This window comes from Mytilus trossulus, chromosome 5 (genome assembly GCF_036588685.1).
Source record: "Mytilus trossulus isolate FHL-02 chromosome 5, PNRI_Mtr1.1.1.hap1, whole genome shotgun sequence".
NCBI lineage: Eukaryota > Metazoa > Mollusca > Bivalvia > Mytilida > Mytilidae > Mytilus > Mytilus trossulus.
In genome coordinates this window covers 86,061,943-86,081,070 of record NC_086377.1, presented here as the reverse complement: position 1 = coordinate 86,081,070, position 19,128 = coordinate 86,061,943, and positions in this window count along the sequence as shown.

Sequence of the window (19,128 nt, the reverse complement as noted above, 5' to 3'; positions counted from 1 at the left end):
AACAAAGGGAATGCTTTAAAGATTTAATACATGAGGGAGAACGGTTGAGATACTTGGGTGAAATTATGCAGGTAAATGATATGACATGATAAAATTTTACATTTGGAGATATAAAAGGGATATTACATACAATCATGATTACTATTCTGAAAAAATACCCATTGTTTACCATACACAATGCAAGCATAATACAGCATTTATTACCAATCTTCATCTTAAAGTTCAGATTGATGTCTGCAATATGTAGAAAAGCTTTTTTTTCTGTAATTTTAGGTAAAACCTGGCTTGGATTTTATTTTTAATTTATGCTTTTTCGAAAAAGGTCAAACTAAGTAAAAGTACTGGAATTGAAAAGTACATGTAATGGATCAAATCATGCGAATAATGTACTGGTATAATGAAGGGCAAAATCAGTAAAATGAATTCTCCAAAAATGTCAGAATTCAAAGCAGTAGTCCGGACCGATTTTGGCCTCAAATTTCAGGTTCATCCAACAAAAGTTTTTTGACACTTTTTAAACACTTAAGCGCCTATTTAATGTGACTTTTCTTGTCCATTCGATTTTTGGTGCGTTTTGTTATTTGGTTTTGCCATGTGATTATAGACTATCCGAAATGATTTTTCTCTGAGTTCAGTATTTTTGTGATTTTACTTTTTTCAATGCATTCGATTACTTTAAGTGAAAGATTTTAACTGATCGAGTCACTAAAAACGCTTTAATTCAAGCTTAAATATGAAAAATCTATCAAATATTCCAAAATTGTAAATTTTCAATAAAGCTGTTTAAATCTGGTACAACTGTCAGTACATATTCTTGATCAAATTACCGATTTAAGGTAACATCAAACACAGTTATCCAAAAATTGTCAAATTTACGGTAAAATGTGAAAATTGATAAAGGAAGATGTGGTGTGTGTGCAAATGATACAACTTTACATCCAAATAACAATTTAAACCAGATGCTCCGCAGGGCGTAGCTTAATACGACCGCAGAGGTTGAACCCTGAACTGTTGGGGCAAGTATGAAAACAACATTTAAGCTGGATTCAGCTCTAAATTTGGATTGTGATTAAATAGTTGACACAGCATGAATTTCTGACACAGAATGAATGTGCTCTAATGACCTTAAAATTTTTGTTTTCTCTTAGAGCAATTCACTATGCTGTTGAATATTAATCCTCTCAAAAAATGTTTGAAGAAATTTTCTTTTTATTTATGAAATTTCAAATGAGAAAAATTGAACCCAATTTTTTTAATCACATCCTCCTTTCCCTTATTCCAAAACTAATCTCAATTAAAATTTCTAATGGAGTTTGCAACAATAACTATTCATTTAAATACATCATCAAATATTAAGATGTAAAATAAATGCTTGTTATCACTGAATGGTAAAGATTATTTTAATTTATCAGTTGGTAGTAAAAAGTGAACATACATTGTATATTGTATATAACAAAGATTTATGTTGATTCTGGACAAATAAAGATAACTCCAATTAAAAAAAATGTTTGCCATTGCACAATATTTTACAATTAGATAGTTCTTGCCATTGTGCAATACTGTGCAATTGAAAAGACTTGCTATTGCACAATACTTAATATAATAATTTTAGATCCTGATTTGGACCAACTTGAAAACTGGGCCCATAATCAAAAATCTAAGTACATGTTTGGATTCAGCATATCAAAGAACCCCAAGATTTCAATTTTTGTTATAATCAAACTAAGTTTAATTTTGGACCCTTTGGACTTTAATGTAGACCAATTTGAAAACAGGACCAAAATTGAAGAATCTACATACACAGTAAGATTTGGCATAGGAAAGAACCCCATTTATTAAATTTTTGATGAAATCAAACAAAGTTTAAATTTGGACCCCGATTTGGACCAACTTAAAACTGGGCCAATAATCAAGAATCTAAGTACATTTTTAGATTCATCATATCAAAGAACTCAACCAATTCATTTTTTGTCAAAATCAAACTCATGAACCCTTTGGACCTTAATGTAGACCAATAAGAAAACGAGACCAAAAGTTAAGAATCTACATACACAGTTAGATTCGGCATATCAAAGAACCCCGATTATTCAATTTTGATGAAATCAAACAAAGTTTAATTTTGGACCCTTTGAGCCCCTTATTCCTAAACTGTTGGAACCAAAACTCCCAAAATCAATACCAACCTTCCTTTTATGGTCATAAACCTTGTGTTTAAATTTCATAGATTTATATTTACTTATACTGACGTTATGGTGCGAAAACAAAGAAAAATGCTTATTTGGACCCCTTTTTGGTCCCTAATTCCTAAACTGTTGGGACCTAAACTCCCAAAATCAATACCAACCTTCCTTTTGTGGTCATAAACATTGTGTTTAAATTTCATTAATTTCTATTTACTTAAACTAAAGTTATTGTGCGAAAACCAAGAATAATGCTTATTTGGGCCCTTTTTTGGCCCCTAATTCCTAAACTGTTGAAACCAAAACTCCCAAAATCAATCTCAACCTTTCTTTTGTGGTCATAAACCTTGTGTCAAAATTTCATAGATTTCTATTAACATAAACTAAAGTTATAGTGCGAAAACAAAGAAAATACTTATTTGGGCCCTTTTTGGCCCCTAATTTCTAAAATGTTGGGACCAAAACTCCAAAAAATCAATACCAACCTTCCTTTTGTGGTCATAAACCTTGTGTTAAAAATTTCATAGATTTCTATTCACTTTTACTAAAGTTAGAGTGCGAAAACTAAAAGTATTCGGACGACGACGACGACGACGCCAACGTGATAGCAATATACGACGAATTTTTTTTCAAATTTTGCGGTCGTATAAAAAGTAAACCATTATAGGTCAATGTACGGCTCACATCGAACAACAAGCCCAATATTACTAGTGTGAAACCATTTAAACGGCAAAACCACCTGTCTTATCTATATAAAAAAAAACGAGAAACACGTATAAATTACATAAACAAACGCCGACTACTGTACAACATATTCCTGACTTATGACTAAATTTTGTATATACGCTTCGTCTACAAAAGACTCATCAGTGACGCTCGAATCCAAAGAAAAGCTTCTAAATCTTACAAAATTTTCCAAAAAAGCCAGTGAAGAGAAAGTATATGAAATTCAAAATATACTCAAATATGTTTTAAACACTTTTAAATCAGAGACGGTTTCGAATGATCAATGTCTTTGTTGCTTGGCTTAACGTCAAATGTCAAATACAACATGTAATTTCAGGAGGGATTCAAGAGGTTTACAAGATCGTAGGTCCGTAAAATTTTGGACTTTCTCAACATGAGGCATTGCATTTAACGTCTAGAAGCTGACCAGACATGGATGCGTATTTTAAGTGAAGAAATACATATGTAATACTTTAATTCAATAGCTAACGTTTAAGTTATTCAATACTAGTACCTGTATTTAATTCAATCATTGTCGTTACTTTCTCTTTCTACTAAGATTGTATTTGTATTTTTTCTTTTTGCAGTAATAATTCCGCGCTTCAATAAAGTGGTATATTTACACTAACGATTGGTTGCTTAACGTACAATGGCATATATGTCATGCATGTAAAGGACAAGTTATCAATACATACAATAGGTAGGTTATTTTATGTAGTAGCGGAGCCCGACATTGATGGTCATCGGGGGGGGGGGGGGGGGGGGGGGGGGGGGGGGGGGGGGGAAATTGAACTACCACTGAAAATGAGGGTATATAGGAGAGGAAAAGTATTTCCGCCTAGATACTAGTCAGCTACGGACCCCTTAAATAGTTGTTGCAAGAGGTTTTAACATACGAAGTCGTTCAGTAATTTATCTTTATCTTAAATAATAAATCATCTGTTATGTTTATTCATGTTTAGCGCGCTTCTATCATCACTTGGCGTCGATCATCGTTCGTTAACTATTTTTAAAATCTTCTCTGTGTTGTACTAAGAAGTAAACTGTTAATTTTAACCTTCTTATTGTAAAATGTGTTTAATGTCAAGAAATCAGCATATCCCTCTTAAATCAACATAATATACACAATAATGTCAAGAGTTGGTTAACTGCGCATCAAATATGTTTAAGAAAATATATTTGTCTTTTATCTATACTTATAGATACTCCTAATTTAATTGTCAAATATTAATCTGTTTAACTGATACTATAAAAGATAATTGATTTGTGTATTTATAGATGTAATAAATGCATAATGTCAAATAATGTTAAATTAGAAGTGAATTATTGATTTTTACCAATTACTTTATTTTTATTCTGTGTTTGTTCTGATTTCTATTTTATTGTTCCGCCTTCATAATTATACATAAATGTACTTTTGTACTTTGAAACAAACGAATAACTGTTCATGAATGAAATATTCGATACTGAACATATTATACAACTAACCTTATTTGTGATCAGTTAGTTGGGGATTTTAATATGAAAAACCAGACAGATATAAAGTATAACCAGCAATTTATAATGCCAATGATATCCACTTCAAAGCAACTCCTACAGGGCATTTCAACTCCAACATGTTTATGTACCAATGTCAGCCACCGATTACAAATTCTGAAGCATACCCCTTGTATGATGTGCCTAAAATTCACAAAATCAACATGAAGGATATAAACTACATGTCTTATTTAATGTATATTCTATATGACTTATTTATTTGATATTTATGATATCAGCTTCATGAACAATTTGCATAATCTGTACTGATGAAGGTTCAGGATACATGCATGCTGGAATGTTGCTACTTAGAAATGGAAAGTTCACAATTGGAAAGCTATTATCATCTCTTTTGTCGTAAAGTTTTGTCTTCAACCGACCATCGGAATAAAGTCTCGATACAACTCTATAATACACCTTTACGAATGCGAGTTTTTATGGAGCATTTACCACTTTGGGGGATCAAACTATATATCACAAGATATAAACATTGGAAGTAAACATTTGAATATGGATGACGAAATTCCTTCATCACAACAATCTTTTTCTATACATAGAATTATCCCTATCAGCTTCGACATAGGAAGTCTAGACGAGGTATTCGATGATGAGGAAGCAAGTGAAAAAATCGAGGCAAAACTGAAAAGAAGACATCATGCAGCAAAATTACAAGAGACATAAGAAGCAAACATAACGTTATTATAAACGGACGGTGAGCTAAAAATACTGTTTTTAAAATCACTTTCTTTAAGCGTTCAACCACGAGATACGGAATTATTTAAAATTGCATTCGTATCCGAATCCTTCATTGAGTTAACTTTGTCGGGTTTCTACTGAGTTTGTGGAGATAAGTGCAAATATGAATAAGACTACACAAGATTAAACACATCAATTTGGCGAAGCAATAAAATTACACACATCAAAAAAAAAAAAGTTTATTGAAGGACCTTTGGTCTTATTTTAAAATATGCTGTAAATTGTAAAACAATATTCGAATTAGCTTTGTGATTATGCGGCGTAAAGCATCCAACAATCAATCAATCCAACCAAACCAGCAGTGATGGCAAACATGGCTGTGTACATTCTGTATATACAACTCGTCTAAACATCAACTCAACAATGTTAAATGTGTAGATAATAATGAAGTAACACGTTTTATAGAGTTGGAATTAGTAACGTTTTGTATTGGAATTGATAACTATGAACCTTTACTAACATTATGTATACATTTTCTGCTACATCAATTAATATGTGAACATTAAGCAGGTTAATTAATTAATACAGCTAGTTCCTTGAATTAATTTAACTGGCAAAATGGATTAGATCCCAGAAACGTAGATCCGAAACAATGAGTAGACACGTAAAATAACCAGAATAAAGCCCCGTTATATTTGATGGAGGACTCGGAATTAATGCCATAACAGTACAATTAACTGAAATGACTGAAGACGAACATAATCGACCCAAGGTCAAATTTCTGTTAAGTGGATTATAAGGGTCTTGAGCAACTAAATTGCATACGTTATTTAATTTCAACATAGTTTCTAACATTTCTTGGATTTTCATCATGAAAAATAAAAATAGGTATTTGTTATGAACCTCATCCCTATATCAGATCTATATTATAGTCTTAGATAAAATTTATTCAGATCTTGAACCAGATAAATTACACATGAAAATAACAAAATTTATTTTGGGTGTAAACAGAAAGAGCAGCAATTTTGCTGTACTCTCTGAACTAGGTAGATTTCCTATTTATATTAGTATTGTGAAAAACTTACTGAATTATTATTTAAGAATTGAAAATATGCCTGAGGACTCTTTATTATATAAAGCCTTACAAACCTCTAAAGATTTAGATGATTAAAATCACAATAGTTGGTGTAGCAGTGTCAGACACTTATGTAAAATTATTGACCTGCCTAGTAACTTCATTAATTTTAGTAAATACAAATTCAGAAAATGTTTACTTAATTGTTTAAAGGTATCCTATGTCAAATCTTGGGGAAATGCCTATAGCCAAAATAGCTAAGGAAAACTAAGAACATATTGTCAGTTTAAAAAATCATTTTGTAAAGAAAATTATTTAAATATCTTGAAAAATTTTAATTTGAGAAAAGCTATCACAAAATTCAGGATTTCATCTCATAGACTTAAAATTGAAACTGGGAGATATTCCAAATTAGAAGTTCATCAAAGAATTTGTGATAAATGCAATTTAAATAAAGTGGAAGATGAACTTCATTTTCTTATAGAATGTCCTGTATACTCTAAGGATAGAGACATGTTATTTGATCTGATATTTAAAGAATGTAAAAAAATTTACTCCTTGGATATGGTCAATAAATTTATTTGGCTATTAAACTGTGAGTCTATTAATATTTTAAAACAACTTGGCTATTTCTTATCAAAACACCTGCCTTGAGTAAACATTTATAATATAACACTGGGATACTGTAAGTAATATTTAAAATGTCTTAACTTTTTAAAGCATACTGTTTTGTTGTTTTGCTTTATTGTATTTGTAATTGTTTGTAACTATATATTGTCATGAATGTATATGCACTATGCCCCTTGAGGGTACCTCTTATGGAAATAAAAGATATTCTATTCTATTCTATTCTATAATCCTAGTACCTTTAATAACTATGCTAAATTACTGTTCATGTGAATGGATATTATCAACACAATTGTTGTTCTTGGTATCTAGTTTAGATGTTTTAAAATGAAAAACCAGATGCGTGATTATTCGATTTCACAGGTCAAGCTTCCTTTCTTTCTGCAGGCAAATATTACGATAAACTTTTCAAGGAATTTCTGCCAGTATATTTACTTAAATGTCATCTTTAGTGTAATGAGGGGGTTTAACATCCCTCACCTTCACAGGGCAGGTCTTTCAACGACAACTTTTCATAACCTGAAGTTTGATGAATAATTTAACCATGAACTGCAACCCAGGTAAATAAAAAAATATGTTGTCATCGGTACATTCAAAATTACGAATTCGATACATGAAGAAACATTTTGATCTCAAGAACACGTTATGTCATATGGCTACCGTGTACCAGGGCTTACATGCTCCATAATGTAGTATCCCCAGTGTGGGCATGTCTATGTCTAGTCTCAAGGTGAAATCGGATGAATGTTAAAAAAATATTTTTGAAGCTTAATCTATACAAGATTTGAGGAAAAATTGATGTTGCATAAAATATGTTTATAGCTACAATTATATAACTACATAAAGATGGAATAAAAGTTCAACACATGCATTTTAGATATAGACATCATTTAACAAAATTCCGTATCAGTGCTCACGATTTAGAGATTGAGAGGGGAAGGTACAAAAATCTGACAGTGTCAGAACGTATCTGTAAATTGTGTGGTACTGAGGTTGAGGATGAAATTAATTTTCTTCTTCAGTGCCATAAACTTTCAAATATTCGTTTCAATTTTTTAAATGAAATAAAACAACGGTTTAAAAATTTTAGTGGTTTAGATATTAAATCACAATTTATTTGGCTAATGTCCTCTGAAGAAACTCGGAGATGCCCAATGACCCCCCCCCCCCCCCCCCCCTCCCCCCCCCCCCCCCTTCCCCTTTTATTGTTAAACACTGTGCTTGTTGTATTCGTGTATTTGTGTTGATATATATTTTTTGGTTTATTTTTCTTTTATAACATTGTGTCTTAATCATATTGAATCACTTGTAATCATTTGTATGTAATTAATGTTGATTGTTCTGCTCCTTGTGGGCGCTTTGATTAGCAATAAAATATATTTGAATTTGTATACATGTTCGATTAATTGTATGAATGTCTATAAATTAATTTGTACGATTTCAAGATAATTATGGTTTTGATTTGCTTTTAATTCTTTTTTCGTCTCTCTCAATGAGTCCATCAGATTCAATGCGAGCGATCTGAAAATTTTAATAAAAAAATATTTAATTTACAAATTTTTGAGGCGAAGCTTGAAAAGTAAAGGCGAGCGATTATATTTTTTTTTTTGTAAACCTAAAATAGTAGGTTTTGACAATATTTAAACTTGATTTATCACTTGTACTTTGACATTTCTTTAATTTCTGAAGTATTTTTTCCCTGTTCACCAAGAAATAACTAATTACGGGGGCTTTCAAATAAAGAAGATATAAACCAGTAATAGTTTAATTTTGGCAGCTTGAATTATCATATAAAATACATAAATAATATAATTTCCACACAAAATATTCATATAATACAATACAAAAGATACACATACAAATAATCTTAATAAAGCGGGCCTAAAAGAAATGCGCCCAAAAATGCGAAAACTCTACAACTGCTCACTCAAATAGCAAACTTCAATTTTGTAAAATGAGTGTGTGTGGGTGGGTGGGTGCAAATTTTACGTCTAATTCGAACAATCTAAATCAAATAGTAAAGATATAATATAACAGTGTGAGCAGGTTTCATTCACTTACAAATGTATTTACATTTAATACCTTCTTTTCACAACCAATGTAAACAAGTTGGTGGCTAATTTAAGAATTATAAAGGATTTTTTTGGTGTATAAACTGGACCAAGTCACTCACAAACATATAAAAGTCCTTTTATTTGTTTGTGAGTGAATAGGCCTATATCATACACCAATAAATTCCTTTAAAAGGACGTTTTATCCTATAATAAGCCCTTAAAAATGTATTTAATCCTGTACTGTTATTGCAAGTTACTTATAAGTACATGTTTACCTTTTACTGTAGATTTTTCTTGTAGATTATCCTGGTTACAGTCTACAGCAGTTTCAGGAATTTCCATTGTCCCAGTCCCTATATTTTGAAAGATTACAGTTAATTTGTATAGTCAAAGGTATGGTGATAACTTTAATGTAATAATGCTTCTAAAACATACATTTATATTTTACACTTTCAAATTTAGTCGGTGGAATTATTTCCTGTGTTTACCAATGCAGAGAGAAATGATTGATAAATCTGTGTATTACCTTAATCATCAATAGTTGATGGTCTTTAACTTTGCTTCTATCAACCATGTCAACTGAAAATTGAAATGTTTCATAATTAAAGGATACTAACATAATGGTAAAAACAGAACTTTAAATAGCAGCTACAATTCTTCATTTTGGTTTAATGAAAAGATCAAGGAATTTAAATAGAAAAAGTGAATTTGTATTGGGAGAATGAGGCTAATGCCAAAACCACACATTGAATATCCATGAAAATTTTAAGGTTTTTTTATCAAGAAAACCACAAAAAAAATTGTACCACATACCATAGGAAGAAGACTTGATTGCTTACTTATTGTAGAATCTGTTTGCTGCAGGGAATTTTGCTTTCGTCCATATTTCTGCTGGGCTTGAAATCTTACCATTGCATTGTCGATTATCTGGCCACAGTGGCGATTGGTAGTATTTTTTTTAAATGTCACGTAGGTCTTTAAAACTTCTTTCCTCGTTTTCAGTCACAACTGATCTTAAACAAATCAATCTGCAAGTTTCTGGATCATGTGTTAGTAGAGTGTGAAAATGGCTCCCATAAAATCTTCCTGAGTTCAATTTGACGGGGTTCCCAATGATATCGGTACATAAAACAGCAAAAAGAAATGTTTGGTTGTATAATCGGATAATCTGTTTTGGTGATCTGAACTTTTCGCGGCTGTAACAAATGGAGATAATTTCAACTAGGCAGCTGATCAACTCGACAATGTTTTTGCTGATTTTTCCGGCTTGAAATTTTAGTTGAATGAATTTTGCTAATTAAATTACTGCTAACCTTGACTTGGAACCAGATAATGTATTATTTTCACCCATTGCCGAATTTCTAAATTTTTCGAACTCATTTTGGATGTCCTTGATGTGGTAGGGAAGTTCTGTCAGAAGGTTTTGTACGATATTGATGATGTCATGTAGAGGTTTAAAATTCATAATTTCATACTTTCCTAAGTTGATGTCTTCTGCAGGTCTGTTAGGGTTTACTGCCATCAGTGCTGAAGCCGTGCTAAACCATTTAGAATGTCATTTAGTTCGGTCTGTAGTTCTGATTTGTTTAAACCAAGGGTACCTTTTCCGCGGCTGGCTAGTTCTTTTTCCAGTTCAGCTTTCTTCAGGTTGGAAAATGGGTTTGTCTTGAATGTACGTCCTTTCTTTTAATACCAATTGTCTTCTTTCCTCTAGTGTTTTTACATTTTGAGTGTAAGCACACTGTATGACTGTGATTTTCTACATTTATCCCGCACAAGCATCTAAAGTTACCACCTCGTTGGTGTCCACATTCATACTGTCGGGCTGGTCCGTCTCCGCTGAAAAATCTTACGACGTCAAATGTTGGAATTGTAGAAATTAAGTAGGGATCTTTAATTTCTAATATATGTTCAAGTCGGGTACTATTATACATTATCTGGTCTTTGTCGGAGCTTCCTCCCCCCCAAGGGTGACTGGGGTATAGAAATATGGTCAATTGGTCTTCTCCCGACCGGCAGTAAAACGCTTGCCGAAGTGGGGCGTCCGTTTGGCTGTGCCGGATGTATCAAGTTCGCAGTCACGTCCGGTCAGAAGGGGGACGTTAAATCCGATGCCTCGTGTAAAGAGAGTACCACGCTCTTTGAACGTTAAGAACCCTTGAAACAACTCTTTGAGGGGTCCGTAGGTGGCCTGTTGCAAGGCAAAATTTCTGTCTCTATCCAACAACCCTCATTTTCCAATGCCAATCCAAATTTCCCTGACCATCATCCTCTATTATAACAACCTACCTATTGTATTTATTGTTAACGTGTTCTCGTCCTGAATATGCATGAAATATTTGCCACTGGACGTTAAGCAACCAACAATCAATCAATCGGAGGATTGTGCTAGAATATGAAGATTTTGTTTTTCGACTAAACTCTGTATGAAACTGGGTTTTTTTTCTGGAAATTTGGTTTGGTAATCCAGGCTACTGTAAAAAGAGCATATGAGTGGCTCGGTATTTCAGAATTGTCGTGCCAAAGTTTAAGGTGTCTTGTCCTCTCCATCTGTTTCAGTGGTTTAATTGAAAGGTCAAGTGTTCTGGGACATGGCTCTCCTAATCTCTCAAATCTTGCTGTTACTTCGTCCATGGTTAATTCATTGTATTGATCGTCGGTAAATATTCTTAATATTCCTAGGTCTTGAAATCCTTTAATCTCTTTCTCTCTGATGTCTTCTAATTTTAATTTCCTACCATGAACCTGTTGTTTCTTTTCTGTCAAGGTGCCGTCTGGGGAATTAAGGTCTTTCTTAAAGGTTTTAGGGGCAACCGGTATTCCTATGTTTATTTCTCCAGTTCTAATTCTTGTTTGTACATCTGAATGTATTTTATGAGCTGTACGAGGTGTTGGTACAGAGACCCGGCTTTTCCCAATTCTTTCAATACTTCTTCTTACTCTTCTTTTAAAATCTCTTCCACTTATTCTGGTATTCTTATTAAATTGAAAAACGCTTACTCCCTTTAGACCTAGCAAATTCCATTAACACCTGTCCGCCATTTAATGGAACTCCGTCATTTATCTTCAGATCATACTTCTTGGCTAATCGGGACCAGATGACATTAGACCCAGGTTATTTTGACTTAACTTCTAGGAGAAAAGCATCACGATCTGGGCTTAATCCATATCGGACAACTTTGACGTGCACCCTTTATCGCATACCCTTTATCACACCCCTACTTTTTTCTTTTTTTTTATACATTAAGTTTTGTTTGTTTTTTTGCTAAAGAAACATTTTCCTCAAAATAGGTAAATTTTTTGAATGACGTCATGGTTTGGTTTTGACGTCACGACCGTCAAGTTTTCATATTTTGGAGATGAAACGTTTATTTGAGGTTGAGTTGACGCATTTGTTGAGGTGTTGGGTCCTGGTAATACTGTTTTTTTTCTGAAGAAATGCTTTATGGTTTGGTGCTGGTGATGACTTGTCGGGCTCTGGTATTTCGTTCTCTGCAACAAATACAACACAGTCAATGGGTATATTCAATTCAGTTTGGGTAGAGAAATCTTTGCGATCTTTTTCTGAACCATGTCAACGGCTTTTTCTGAAATCTGGAGTTTTACCAAGATGAGTTGCAGATCAATTTTAAGTATCGTTTTGCTCGGCCAATTAATGCTGAAATTACTTGCCATGGACTTTGATTAATTGTTGAAAATTACAGTTATTCAGACTTTTTTCTATACGCTTTCCGATTTTCAGACAGGGCCATTGGTGTCACTTTGACATATCTTGTTTAATTTTAAATTGAAAAGAAGTTGTAGGATATGTAAATTTCATTTGACATCACTATGTTTATCTACTAAAACCATCAAACATTTATTCACATCATACCATTCATCGTTTTCATGACTACATAACCGAACTGTCAAATATTCAACAACCTGCTTCATGTAATAAAATAAACGGTACCAATTGTCTTGCACCAGATGCGCATTTCGACAAAACATGTTTCTTCAGTGATGCTCGTGGCCTAAATATTTGAAATCCAAAGCTAATATAAAAGATGAGGAGCTACAATCCAAAAAGTATAGCTAAATCCGTGAAAGGAATCAGAGCTTCGCATGACGGAGATACTTACCACTTCTGGTTATATGAGAAGCTTTAAAAAGCTCATAACTGCTGAACTTGGAACTGAAATATAAATACAGATATGGAGTAAAAAAGAAATTAAAAATCAAACTTCACCATTAGAAAATGCCTGTACCAAGTCAGGAATATGACAGTTGTTATCCATTCGTTTGATGTGTTTGGACTTTTGATTTTGCCTTTTGATTTTCCTTTTTGAATTTTCCTCGGAGTTCAGTATTTTTGTGTTTTTACTTTTTTCAATGTAAAAAGTTATGGTCTGCTTGAAAAAAATATTTTCAGAGGCAAAAGGCATTTAGAAAAAAAACAAAACTGGTAGTTATATTTTAAGTATTGGTATTGGAAAACATATTTTCTAACATAAGAAATTAACATATATATGCAACAAGAGATAAGTTTACAGCCACGTGTGTTTTATGACAGGGTAGACAAGTTCAAAGAAAAACAGCTTGTAAAAATAACTAATGGTAGAGTTAAGACTTAAGACTCTACACTGATGAAAAAAAGCTGTCAACAACAACATCAATCTCTGAGGTAAAATAAATATAAAGTGTATTTTTCTTTAAATCATTTTGATAAATCGAACACAACACAAGAACCTATATATTGTTTAGGAATAATATTTTTAGAAATAATTGGCAAGATACAATCCTTTGACTGCAAAGGTTATTTCAACTCCTTCCAGAAAAAAACACCTATAATTTGCGAGTTACTGCTCTGTTGGAAGGAGATGGAGTGAGCAAAAAAGTAACTTAGTTTGCCCCTCAGAGAAAACAAATCTTTCAGAGTAGGGGTTTGGACAGTGATGTCGAATTTGATAAAGTCGTGTTGTGACTGCAAGGCCAAATTTCTGTCCCTATCCAATATACCCTCTTTTTCCGGTGGCAGTCCAAATTTCTCCGACCATCATCCCAGATGGCCTCTATTGTATCAACCTACCTATTGTATTTATTGTGAACTTGTTCTCGTCCTGAATATGCATGAAATATTTGCCACTGGACGTTAAGCAACCAACAATCAATCAATCAAGATCTGCATGTAGATGATGAAATTTAAACTGGAGAAGACAATATTATGGAAGGCTTTAGACAACATTTTGCAAACCTTGCAGTTCCTTCAAGAGATGAAGACTTTAACTTTGAAAACGAAAATTCAATAAAATATGAAATTGACATTATAGCCGAATTAACAAAGAACTCGGAAATTAAAGAACCAACAAAATGTGAAATATACAAAGCTCTAAATTCAATGAAGAAAGGGAAAGCTTCTGATTCATTTGACTTAACTGTTGAAAATTTTATATACGCAGGAGATAATCTTATAGATTCTATACATCAAATTCTAGTTGATATTTTCAAAAAGGATTAATTCCAGATCTTCGTAAAAAAGGACTCCTTTCTCCAGTATTTAAAAACAAGGGATCAATTTTAGAAATAAAGAATTATCGTGGAATAACAGTTCTCCCAGTTTTCTGTAAAATCGTCGAATCTATTCTGAAATTAAGAATCCGGCCAACAAGTTTACCAAGACAATGCACTTTGCAAAGAGGTTTCACACAGAACTCAGCTCCATTAAATGCGTCATTCATTTTAGAAGAGGTAAATAGAGAATCATTAGATTTGGGAAAACTCCTGATAATAGTATTATTAGACGCTAAGTCAGCCTTTGACGTTGTGGTTCATCAAAATCTAATGCGTAATTTATATCATCTTGGAATACAAGACAGACACTGGAATCTCATCAACAATCTCCATAAACATGCTTCATCTGTAAGAAAACTTAATGGAAAAACGTCAAATGAATTTATCATTTCACAAGGAGTGCGTCAGGGTGGTATTCTTAGTGCGGATCTTTACAAGATATATATAGACCCACTACTGCACCATTTACAACAATCTAAGTTAGGAAGTAAAATTGGCCACATACCATGTTGTGCAACAGCTTGTGCGGATGACATTACTTTAAATACTACAGATCCAAACGAAGCACAAATATTATTAAACATGGCTTATGAATTCAGTTTGTAATGAACACTACAAATTACAACCACAAAAAAGTGTTGTTATTGAGATGAGAACAAAAGGAAAAAAAGACATAGCTGTATAGATCTGAGATTGAAAGACAAGAAGCTACCAGTAGTAGAAAAAGGAACACATCTGGGAATACAAAGATCAAAATCTAGAAAGGAAACGTTAAATAACACCATCAACGAGAACATTAAAAAAGCAAGGAGAACAGCATATAGTCTCATGGCTGCAGGTTTTCATGGAAACAATGGTTTAGATCCAAGCACCTGTATTCATATAATGAAAACCTATGTCTTACCAACATTACTTTATGGTCTGGAGATACTGATACCAACTAAATTAAATATTGATAAATTGGAAATGTTTTTCAAAAAAATGCTCGAACAGATTTTGTCTCTACCTCAAAATGCTCCTGATGTAGTACCATACATTATATCTGGAATGATTCCTATTGAAGGACAAATACATATAAAAATACTGAGCTACTTTTACAGTATATGTTTACAATCAGAGGAATCAACTGAAAAACAAATTGCTAGAAGACAATTAGCAGTCAAAGACCAAGATAGTCACAGTTGGTTCATTGAAGTAAAACAAAAATATTTGGAAATATGCTCTTCCAGAAATTTACCTTCTTTTAGACACTCCGTATACAAAAATTCAATGGAAAAATTTAATGTACAGTTATATAAATAAATATTGGAAAGAGTACTATACAGATATCTCGAAGCTATACAGAAATATAAGCTATTTAAATGTTGATGAATACCACCCTGGAAAAAAACACCCGCTCATCTATATCAAAACATCATCTTCAAGAGACATAAACCGTCTGCCTGTTAAGTTAAAACTTGTTTCTGGTACATACATTCTTCAAGAAAATAGATCTAGATTTAATCAGAATAATGTTGAAGCCACCTGCCTTCTGTGTGGACAAGAAACTGAAGATTTACCACACTTTTTATTGAAATGTACATTATTAGAAACAACCAGAAAAGCGTCTTTAGAAGATCTTCAGAAGGAATATCATAATCTGACAGATAGAGAAATGGAATACCTTACTGAAACTGATAAAATCAAAATTATACTGGACTGCTCTTATCTCTTTACGGAAAAAGTTGGACTTAGCAACAAAAATATAAACATCAAAATGTTATCTGCATTGGAATTTCAGTGTCGCAGATATGTTTTTAACATTCATAGAGCAAGATATAGGATGCTGTCTGATATAAAAAACAGGAAAAAATAGGGACATCTCAAGTATGCATAACCCATTAAAAATATATGTATATACATATATATAAATTTAATACTCATCTATTTGAATACTTGATAAAGCTAAGATTTAACTATACCCTATTTTAAATTTTAATATTGAAGATTATTTTAATATTATCCAAGTGAACTAGATCTGAATAATTTTAAATAGGCTATTTATAAATAAATTTAGAATTTTAGCTTTTATTACAGTTTTTATAAAATTCACATAAATGAGTTTTAAAATAACAACGAAATATTATTAAATAGAGAGACACTTTTATTGACTGTATATAGAAAATGTGTTTTAGCCAATTGTACATGTTGTAATATAACTGGTGATGGACTATTTTTAACACTGTGGTTGATGGATATATGTACCTTAGTGAGAAATCACTGATCTCCTATAAAGGAGGTGAAGATAACATACAGATACAGATTGCCACGTCCGCGTGGTGCCATCTAGTTAGTATTTGACATTGTCTATGGCATTTGGAATAGTTATCTACCGATTGAAAAGTATTTTAATTTGAATTTAAATCATAAATCTAAAAATGTATGTCATGAGGGTGTATAATTAGCTGATATTTTGCCTCTTATTATGTATATATATGCCGACTCGAAATAAAATGTACTTACTGACTGACTTACTGAAAATGTCCAAACTTACTGTCTTCCTGTAAATGTCCATTGATTATATGATTATCCCCTACTGTAGAGAAGTGTATTACGGAATGAAATGATTTCACTTTTTTTTGCAGTGAAATTAGTTGAAACAAATGGTGATACTCATATGGAACAAATTGATCTCTTGTTAACATGTATTTGTTATTGAGCCGGGCTTATTTTAGCCCCCCCGAACAAAAAAAGTGGAAACTGACATGAAGGGTAAGGGACATCGGCTAATGTGCAAGAAGAGTGGCAGCATTTGGACTAAAATTTCGGAAATTGCATTTATTGTATTTTTTAAAGTTAAAGTCTGCTTTCATAATTAACCAACATTTTGAGGAGTCCGTAGGTGGCCTGTTGGAAGGCAAAATTTCTGTCCCTATCCAATATACCCTCATTTTCCATTGGCAGTCCAAATTTCCCCGACCATCATCCTAGATGGCCTCTATTACAACTACCTACCTTTTGTACTTTTGTTCACTTGTTCTCGTCCTGAATATGCATGAATAATTTGCCACTGGACGTTAAGCTACCAACAATCAATCAGTAGTTGACATCATTGCCATTGGTATCATGAGTAACGCTACGGCTATAAAAGGAATGTTGTTTTTTTCTGTACAAACTTTTTTTTCGCCTTTGGCAAAGAACAATTTTTTTTTAAGCGACAAACCGAAAACAATTTTTTTCTATCAAATACTAACTATCTTCAATCTTCTCGAATCTCAACATTCATTAACTTTTAGTATTGTGGAGGCCTTCACTACTTTCATAACCTTCTCACGTTAAAATCGTTTTTCATCTCTTAAATCACACAAGTAGTTATAATGACAGAATATAAACAAAGAGACTTAAATTATACTGTTTTTAATTAAAAATGATTCCAGTTAAAACACAGTTGCATCATAAATTTAACGGTCATTCAAACAGACTGCTAAAGTTCATGAAACAATAAATCTACTAATACTTAACACGCTTGACCATGATAAATTAATGTGGCCAATTAAATACTGGTCTTGATAAGAAATAAATGTGCAAGTTTCACCCAATGACATATGAATTAGTCCCCCAAGGGTGACTGAGGTATAGAAATATGGGCACTTGGTCTTCTCCCGACCGGCAGTAAAACGTTTGCCGAAGTGGGGCGTCCGTTTGGCTGTGCGGGATGTATCAAGTTCGCAGTCACGTCCGGTCAGAAGGGGGACGTTAAATCCGATGCCTCGTTTAAAGAGAGTGCCACGCTCTTTGCACGTTAAGAACCCTTGCAACAACTCTTTGAGGGGTCCGTAGGTGACCTTTTGCAAGGCAAAATTTCTGTCCCTATCCATATACCCTCCTTTTCCGGTGGCAGTCCAAATTTCTCCGACCATAATTCCTGAATGATCACTATTGTATCAACCTGCCTATTGTATTTATTGTGAACTTGTTCTCGTCCTGAATATGCATGAAATATTTGCCACTGGACGTTAAGCAACCAATAATCAAACAACATATCAATTAGGTTTGCTGCAACGTCCGGTCAGAGATGGGACGTTAAGAACCCAAACAATAACTCATTTAGTGGTCCATAAGTAGCAGTTGCAAGGCAGTATATGTATCATCGAAAATCACCCCGGGTTGGTCTCTACGAAACCACATAAGAACTGTTTTTATTGTTATATTTTTCTCGTCCCGAACATGCATGATATATTTGCCACTGGACGTTAATTAACCAACAAGCGATTAATCATATTGGGCTAAAGGCACCATTTAAGACATTGATGTGCCCTCTACTTTTTACTTTTTTTCTACCAACATCTTTTTACGAAGGCGCATTGGTTTTCGCACTATAACTTTAGTTTAATATTTACAGTGTAAACACAAGGTTTATGAACACAAAAGGAAGGTCGGGATTGATTGTGGGGGTTCTTTGATATGATGAATCTAAACGTGTAGTAAGATTTTTGCTTTTGGCGCAAGTTTTCAAGTTGGTCCTAATCGTGGTCAAACATTATATTTTTTGATATCAACAAAAATTGAATCCTTGGGGTCTTAAGTGTCCAAAATTGAACTTAATTTGATTTCATCAAAAAATAAATTCTAGAGGTTTTTTCTGACATGTTGAATCTAACCATTCATTTATATTTGGGATATTGATAGGTAAATTTCCAATTTT